The 8,813-nt window shown below is 52.3% G+C and overlaps 1 protein-coding gene across 3 annotated transcripts in view; it reads right to left on the minus strand.

The window, feature by feature from the left end:
• CSF2RB (colony stimulating factor 2 receptor subunit beta) overlaps window positions 1-7,810 on the minus strand; it is a 31,843-nt gene extending 24,033 nt beyond the window's left edge. Inside the window, exon 1 of one of the 3 annotated variants that reach the window (XM_045835089.1) lies at window positions 7,709-7,810. The gene's annotated coding sequence lies outside the window, so the exon portion shown is untranslated. Of the gene's footprint in view, window positions 1-6,060; window positions 6,183-7,708 lie in introns of those variants that run through there. The other 2 variants (XM_045835088.1, XM_045835090.1) reach the window with 2 other exon arrangements.
• Between the last annotated feature and the right edge of the window lie 1,003 nt (window positions 7,811-8,813).

An 8,813-nucleotide genomic window follows, 5' to 3' on the forward strand; every position in this document is an offset into this window, starting at 1 on the left:
TCATCCAAGAACATAAGCGTAAAGATCACTCACACACAGAAAATTCCTGTTAGTGGCGAACAATGCTAAAAGTCTGACTGAGCCCTGGCTGCTGTGGCTCAGTGGACTGAATGCTGGCCTGTGAACTGAAAGGTCGCCGGTTCGATTCCCAGTCAGGGCACAGGCCTGGGTTGCGGCCCAGGACCCCAGCTGGGGGCCTGTGAGAGGCAACGGATCAATATATCTCTCACACATTGATGTTTCTCTCCCTCTCTCCCTTCCTTCCCCTCTCTCTAAATAAATAAATCAAATCTAAAAAAAAAATAATTCTGACCGTGAGGCTGGCCAGGTTCAAAGGGCTTTACATATATTAATAATGCATGTGTTGGTTACTGTGAGAATCCCCACTTTGTCGATGAGGAAACAGGTAAGTGGTCCACGATGACAGCCTGGGACCGAAGGCCGTGGTGGGTGGGCGCCGGAGTCTGTGCTCTTAACCACCGCATCAACAGCGGTTGTGTTTCCCAGTCCGCTGTGCCGTACCCCCACCCAACACTCTTGTGGACGCGTCTACGGGCATGCGTAAACGCCACCAAAACACACTAACGCTTCGGAACATCTGAACGAGCGCCCTCAGGGAGATCGGAGAAATTACAGCCATTCGAAAGAATAAGCCGCTATGCAGAGAACAAATAAACAGAGGTCTTGGAATTTAATGGTAACACAGCCGTAATTCTAGAGAAAACCTCGGTAATGGGCCAAATTATGGAACGGAGACTACAAACAACCACGTGGCGATGGCGCATATTAAAGACAGAGAGAAAGGGCAAGGAGAGCGAACGTCCTCGAGGGAAGTGGACACCTGGACACGAAACCCGGGAGTCCCAGCATCTAGAAGCAGAGGGCAGAGAGAGCTGAGGGCAGGTGTGGGACACAGTGTCAGGCAACGAGCTGACAGAAGCTCAGGTTTTTTTGTTGTTGTTGTTGTTTTTTTTATAAATGTTTCCCATTATGTATTCTGGGCTTTTATTTTATTTTTTTTGTTTTATTTTTTTAAAGATTTTATTTATTTATTTTTAGAGAGAGAGAAGGAAGGGAGGGGGAGAGAGAGAGAGAAACATCAATGTGTGGTTGCTGGGGGTTATGGCCTGCAACCCAGGAATGTACCCTGGCTGGGAATCGAACCTGGGACACTTTGATTCCCAGCCCGCGCTCAATCCACTGAGCCACACCAGCCAGGGCTTAGAAGCTCAGGTTTTACCTGGAACTTTCGCTGCACAGAATAAACGACTATTCCCTACAGCCTCTTATCGTTGGGTATGGTCATGTGACTAAATGTTGTCCAGGGAGATGTGAGTGGACACATTAGACGAGCTATCCAAAAAGGTCGTTTAAAGGGAGTTGGCTCAAGTGGGAGAGATCCATTTTTGTTCTCCTACCTTTCCTCCTCCTTCCAGCCTGAAACTTGGAAGTGATGGCCGGAGCTCCAGCAGCTGTTTTGGACCATAAGGTTACCTTGAGGATGAAAGCCGAGTGCAACAGCAAGAGGGAAACCGGCACCCATCTTTTCACTGTGAAGCAACCGCACCAGCCTGGAACTGCCTACTTTTACACCTCTTTTATGTGAGAGAAAAATGAACTTCTGTATCGTTAAACCACTGTCATTTGGGGATGTTTCCTTGTGCACCCAAATAGATACAATTAGAAACAGAAGAAAATGTCCCAGGGCTTTGAAGGAGGCGATAGTTCACTGAGTGAAGAGCCAGATTAATTTTGAATAGCGCCATACTCAGTCATACACTGGCGAACTTCCAGTCATCCAAGAATAAAAGTGTAGTCCTAGAAGCTTCCAGAAGGAAGGGAACACACAGGTTATTTTTAATGCAGCAAGGATCAGGTGGGAAAGATTTTTCTCAAGAAGTTAGTGACTCTGAACTCTAAACAGATAGTGCTGTCTTGAAAACATGTTTAAACCTAGACTCATAAAACATCAAGCTTACTTTGAAGTTCAAGGGCCAACCTCCCCCCGCCCCCCCACACAACATTTTGAAAATGTAAGGACCAAAAAAGGGTTTTACATCTTTTCTGAAAAATGACTCTAGGATGTATTAAAAAAAAAATCCAAGAAAGAAAGAAAGAAAGAATGTCATACTGGAATCAGTGGGGAGAAAATAAACCAGTAAGACTTACGGTTACGTAAAGAGTTGTCACTGAATAGAGGGAAAAGAAATCAGTACAAGATAACAGCATTAAATTAAAAATTCAGATGATTTTAATGCTTCAGTTGGCTGTGAGGGTGGGGTGGGCAGCACAGGAGAAGTGAAAGCCTGCCTCATAAGGATCTTGCCCTGTTTTGGAAGCGGGTGCACACGGTGATGAAGCCCCGCTGCTGACGGAAAATACGTGTGTTAAAACCCTAAGGGCGAAAGGTCACTCAGAGTCAGAGGTAACCGCGGGGGCAAGAGGATGACCCAGAGGGAAAGGAGAAGGAGGGAGGGGAGAACGAGAAGAGAAAAACCAAATACCTTCTCGCTCAAAACAAACACACCCCTCAAAATTCCCAAACTTGTGGAGAACTTTGATGGTAGGAATAAAAACTGGAAATGAAAACAGAAACCCAAGTTCACTGCAGAGAAAAACAGTTTCAGAGCACAGTCTGACAGAGAGCTGTTGAGAAATCTATTTGTGGTAAAAAGAAACACATGGACAGAGTAAAGAGGAAAATGGGTAAGTTTATCTTTATTATTACTATTAATTATTTTATTCTTACCCGAGGACTTTTTTTTCATTGTTTTTAGAGAGAGAAAAAGAGAGAGAGGAAGGGAGAGAGAGACCGTTGATTTGAGAGAGAAGCATCAATTGGTTGCCTCCTGTTTGTGCCAGGACTGGGGATCACACGCGCCTGGACCGAGGATCGAACTTGCAGCCTAGGTATGTGCCCTGACCGGGAACTGAACCCACAACCTTCTGGTTACAGTGAGGGCGCTCCAACCAACTGAGCCACACTAGCTAGGGCAGGTAAATTTCTTTTTTTTTTTTTAAGATTTTATTTATTTATTTTTAGAGAGGGAAGGGAGGGAGATAGAGAGAGAGAAAGACATCAATGTACGGTTGCTGGGGGTCATGGCCTGCAACCCAGGCATGTGCCCTGACTGGGAATCGAACCTGCGACACTTTGGTTCGCAGCCCGCGCTCAATCCACTGAACTACGCCAGCCAGGGCCAGGTAAGTTTATCTTGGTAGACGCTCCTAAATAATTGATGCAAAAGCCATTTGGTACAAAAGCCATTCCTGATTAAACAAACAAACAAACAAACAACCCCGGCGAGTGAGGAGAGGAGGAGAGGTGGCTGGCGTTTCTGCTCATCTGCTAGAAGCCTGTGGCTACATCAGAGGCAGAGAGAACGTCAGGGCCCCCCCAGGCAGAGGCGCACAGGAGAGGCTGCCCCTCATGGTCAGTCTGCTCCCGAATCATCTCTAAACTCAACGCAGTCTCCACTAAAATTCCCAAACAAGCTTCAACAGGATTTTTAATAGGTGTGACAGACTCATTGTAAATGATAACAAGCCAAAGATGAGAGACCCGCTCTATTAGCTACACAAATGATAGGGAAGATAATAATAGACAGATAGGACAGAATACAGCAAGGAGAATACGCAAGTAGGACCTCATCAGGGAGCTGTGATGGCAGTTCAAACCACCGAGGCCAGGATGGGCTGCATACACGCCATTGACGATATTGCCACAATTAGCTGATAGCTTTTTAAGTTAGATTATTACTTTACATAGCACCCTCCTCTCTCAATTCTAGGTGGATCGAAGATCTAAAAATCAAACTAAAATGATAAAAGCATCACAAATATTTCTTTAACCTTAGGGCTTGAACCACACATGAAATCTAGAAAGCTCTAAGGAAACAATCACACAGATTCGATTTAGAAGCAATTAACACATTTTTTAAATGAAACAAGGTATCTTCCATGTGGTGACAACAATAGACAAGTGACCATCAGGAAGATATGTTTTCAACCCATGCAAATAAATTGTTAACGCACAAAAGACTGACTCATTTCCAAAGTGAAGGTGTACAAGTCAAGGAACCCGTCAGAAAGGGGACAAAGGACACTCCCGTGGGCGTCATCAAAGGAGTCCATTTGGTGAGGACGCACGACTTCGCTCGTAATCAGAGAAAAAAATCCAAGAAGAGCCAGATCATGTTCATCCATTCCTTTGGGCCCAATTAAAAGATTCTTTTTCTAAAGAGAAGTCAGCCTTTTCATGCACGACCGTGTGGGTGCATGTTAATTCTGCGACCTTCAGGATGATCTGAAAAGATCTGTATACATTTTTAAGCGCATTGTCTCATGTTGCCCAGAAATTCTGCCTCTAGGGATCTGGGCTGCAGAGTCGCGTTCGCGGGTGTGGGAAAGTCGGAAACAGCCTAAGTGTGGATAAGGGACTGGGTAGACTGCGGCGTGTCCGCACTGATAAATGCCACACACTGCTTAGGGTCAGTAAATGAATTAAATCTGTGTGTATTATTGTGGAAAGTTGCTAAGACATTATTCGGTGAGAAAATAAGTCATAGAACAATATGTATGTAATCATCCCATTTATGTATACAGAAAAAATATATACTGCCCTGGCCAGGTGGCTCAGTTGGTTGGAGCATCGTTCCATACACCAAAAGGTGGCGGGTTCGAATCCTGGTCAGGGCACACACCTAGGTTGCAGGTTTGATCCCCGGGATGTGTGGGAGGCAATCAATCCACGTTTCTCTCTCGAGTTGGTCTTTCTATCTCGCTCCCTTCCTCTCTCTCTCAAATCAATAAAAATATATCCTCAGGTGAGGATTTAAAAAAAAGAAAGAGAAACTATGTACGTACACTACCCTTAGAAAATGCTGTGGAAGGATGGGATGATGACGAGGGTGGGATGTGGGACTGGAGGACAGAGGTGACCAGGACTTTGTCTTTTCTGCTGCGTAATTTCAGATTATTCCAATTTCTCACAGAGCAGCTGCCCGTGCATTCGCTTGTTTAATATTAAAGACGCTCATGAGCTGCGTTCGCCTGCAGTGCTGGTGGATACAGCCCACAGGGGGAAAAGCTGATGAGGGAAGAAAGAGTGGGTGAGAGTCCTAGGAAAGGTTCTACCCATGTGACACTACTAGGCAGCAGGAAGGGTGACAGGCAGAGAAAATCGGAATCGGGTCACACGAAATGTAGCAGGGCCCTGGAGGAGGAGAAACCACGCACCAGCAACCCGTCACTAAAGGCTGTGTGGCGAGGCCCCACGGCCCCGTGCCCTGGCTCGGGCCCCGCAACACCTGCCCTGCCCGCCACGGGGCCGATGCACACACCTGCGCCTACCTGCACGCACCTGCGCGTGTGTGCAGACACCCCTGGACGCCTGTCTGGCCTCCCCCCACCCGCCCCGGGCGGCACACTTGAGGACAGAACACACACCCAGCTAAGTGAGAGCACTTCAGGGCGAAGTGAGCTTCCCAAGCCGCACCAGGCCCTGGGCCTGAGCACCGAGGGCACCCCCCCCCCTCCCCGGCTTCCCCTTCAGCCTCCACATTCCTGCATCCCCGCTTCCCACAGACGTCCTGTGCGCTCCCTCTCTCTCTGCCCCCCGCCCCACAGGGTGTCAGGCCTATGGCACTCTTCCCACAGAAGCCCAGAGCAGAAAGTAAATGTCCCCACTGCTTCCACACCTAGAGACACCTTAGTAAACAAAGCAGAGAGGGAGGGGACACGGTGTCCGACTCGCAGGTCTGAGCTCTCCACCCTCACCACTCCCCACCAGGGCAGTAGGAGCCCACCAGTGGGGCCCGTCCTCTCCCCAAGTCCCTCACACAGAACCCACGCAGGTCGGCACCCGGGCTGCCTCCTCAGCCACCGGCTGCCCTGGGAGTCCGGGCTCAGGTCTTTCCAAGAGGTCAGACCCCAACCTCCCCAAGTCCCCAGAGCACACCTGCCTACCCAACCCCCCTCCCCCAGCCTCTCCCTGTCCCTTCTGTCCCAGTCTCCCCACACTCCCCTGCCCGCCACCCCACCTCTCAAGCCGGGCCATACCTCTCCCTGGTGGGACAGACCGACCTCCTGCTGGAGCCTCGGGCGGCTGTGCCTCTCGCGCTTCCTATTTATGCTGACGTTGTTAGGAAACAGAAGCAGAAAGAGGAAGCGGTGCCCAGGCCCGTTTCTGTTCAAGTGGCTTTTCGTAGGATCGCCCGCTTCTTAGAACTGCGGACACCAGGATGTCAATTTTCATTCTAAGCCTTCCTGATTTTTCAGACATTCCTTCTGCTAATGCCCACCCCGTCTCCCTGGGAACTCCTACACACCCTCCTCCGCCTGTCGGCTCCTTGCTGAGCTCCTCCGGGCAGCCTCCCCCGGGGCCGCAGGGGGGTGCAGGGGGAGGTGGCTGCGATGCCCAGAGCAGGGGAGAGCCCAGAGACACCTGGGCCCACGCCCACTACTGCTCAGAGTGTGACCTTGTGCCAATTCCCCACGTGTGACTTTGCCAAGCTTGAGGATCCCCATCTGCTACTTACGAGCGCCCAAACCATCGAAAGGTCGCTGAGAGGACCCGCCTTGATGCCGCAGGGCCAGACCTGGGCTCAGACCTGGCCACAGTAACCCCCAAGGGTGAGTCGGGATCATGTTGATCCCCCCAGGGTCCTCTCGTCTCGCACCTCCCCGCGCCGTCCCACAGTCCTCCGTGTCCCAGGCTGTCTGCCCCACCCTGGCGGTGAGTGGCTGGCACTCCTCTCCCCGGCACCCAGCACACGCCCCGGCAGAGGAGGCCCTCGGTGCCCGTGGGTGACGGTGGGTGATGAGGGACTCTCCCCTGAGCACAGCAGGGCTGGGGTTAAGGCCAGCTGAGTGAGGAGCACCCTTGGGTGCACAGCTTAAGGGGCCACCCAACCCCTCAGTGATCGAGATACATAATGTTTTAATGCAATATTGTGAAGAGTCAAGATTCATGCCAAAAATTCACAATAAGCAAAACATGGCATTTTACATGGAGACGAGCTCGGTAACGCGCTGCACCAAGGCCTCCTGGAGTCTGCGGCAGGAGGACAGAGCAGAGGGAGGAGGAGGACGCCTCCCAGGGAAGAGGGTGCAGGGACAGGGACAGGGGCAGGGACAGGGGCGGGGACAAGAGGGTCCGGGAACCTGTAGCAGAGCCATTGGACTCCCGGCCATCCTCCTGCCAGGAAGGGTGAGCCTGGGCAGGGGCCGCTTGGCCATCTGGTGGCGGAGAAGGCCCAGGCTGCGGGCCCGAGTGCTCTGGACCGTTTGCTGGCGTGGAGTCCCCCCTGGCGTGGGGAGGTCGTGCAGGGTCCGTCCAGGGCTGGGGAGGAGGGAGTGCAGGAAATGCCCAGGGCCCGTCTTCTCTCCCAGCTGCTCCCCCCGGCCAGTCCTGAAGGGCCACACTCAGGCCCGGTCAGCGAGAGCCCAGTTGGAGGCAGAGGGGGCCCTTCTGGAGGTCAAGGTGGGTGGCTGGCTTGGCCCATCACTGGCCCAAAGCATCGGGGCCTGGAAAACCAACAGGGGCGCTGGGCTCCCCAGGCCACGGTGGGGTTGCTGACGGTGGGAGCTCCGGAAGTTCCTTCTCACTGCCCCACGGGGGTGGGTGTTCTAACCCCCACTGCCCACCAAGAGAGGGCAGGAGACCCGCACTATGAGATGTCCCTCCGTCCAGCTCCCAATTCAGTACCTGAGTGTGATCGGCAGGTGCGACCATAGGCGATTCCCAGGCTGCCGTGCACACAGGACTCGAGCACGGAGTTCAGGGCCACCTCTGTGGGCCTTGCAGCCAAGGACTCAGGCCCTGGCCAGTCACCTGTTCTCAGCCAAGACCTCTGTCTTCTTCAGGTGCCTTTAAGGAGGCCTCCTTGTTGGAGGGGGGACAGGAAAAAGCAGGGGGAAAACCCTGTTTTCCCCACTGGCTCAGCACCCAGTACTTTCCCTCTCCGCCCTCCCCTGCCCCAGGGGGTCTTCGTTCTCTTTCCCCGGCAACAGTGAGAGGGTCCCTCTCTCCCCCCAGGGGCACCTCTTTCCACGGAAACAAGGAGAAGGGGGCATTGGGTACTTTCTTGGGTTTTACACTCTTGCTTACACTACCTTTAGTAGTAAGTGATTAGGGCTTTATTCTTCCAGGTTGGGGAGGGGTGCTTCCCGTGGCTCCTCCCACACCTGGCAGCTCAGGCTCCCTCTCCCAGCCCTGGGGAGCTCCTGACTACCAGGGTCGGGGGTCGTAGGGTCAGGGGCTCATAGGGTCATAGACCTTCCGCAGGTGGGCAGAGGTGCGCCTCCGCTTCCGGGCTCCCCACGTGACGAGGACTCGGCAGTGAGGCAGCTTGAAAACAGAAGAGCAGAATTTAACACGGTCCGACTGTGAAACAGAAAATTGCCAGTGATATAAAAATAGGCCAGCTAGCAATAGCAGTAAGAAGCTGGGCAAGAGAGAAAAGCTCAATCATGCTCTCGAGGGTGGCTTTGATGTGGGTGCACGACACCACAGGGGACACAGGGCTGCGGTTGGTTACTCCAGGTGGCTCTGCCGTGGGCGGGGGGAGTGTGGGGGGGTCCAGTCTGGGTCACAGGTTTGCTGTCCTCAGTGCCATGACGCCTGGCTCCTCTCTGCCTGGGACTTAGAAAGTTCTGCTCGTGGAATTTTTTTAAAAAGTTCTCTGCTTTGCCCTGGCTGGTGTAGCTCAGTGGATTGAGCTCGGGCTGCAAACCAAGGCATTGCAGGTTCGATTCCCAGTCAGGGCACATTCCTAGGTTGCAGGCCACGGCCCCCAGCAACCACACATTGA

The sequence above is a fragment of the Phyllostomus hastatus genome, unplaced genomic scaffold, assembly GCF_019186645.2.
Source record: "Phyllostomus hastatus isolate PE091 unplaced genomic scaffold, TTU_PhHast_1.1 phas_contig_198, whole genome shotgun sequence".
In the NCBI taxonomy this organism is placed as follows: domain Eukaryota; kingdom Metazoa; phylum Chordata; class Mammalia; order Chiroptera; family Phyllostomidae; genus Phyllostomus; species Phyllostomus hastatus.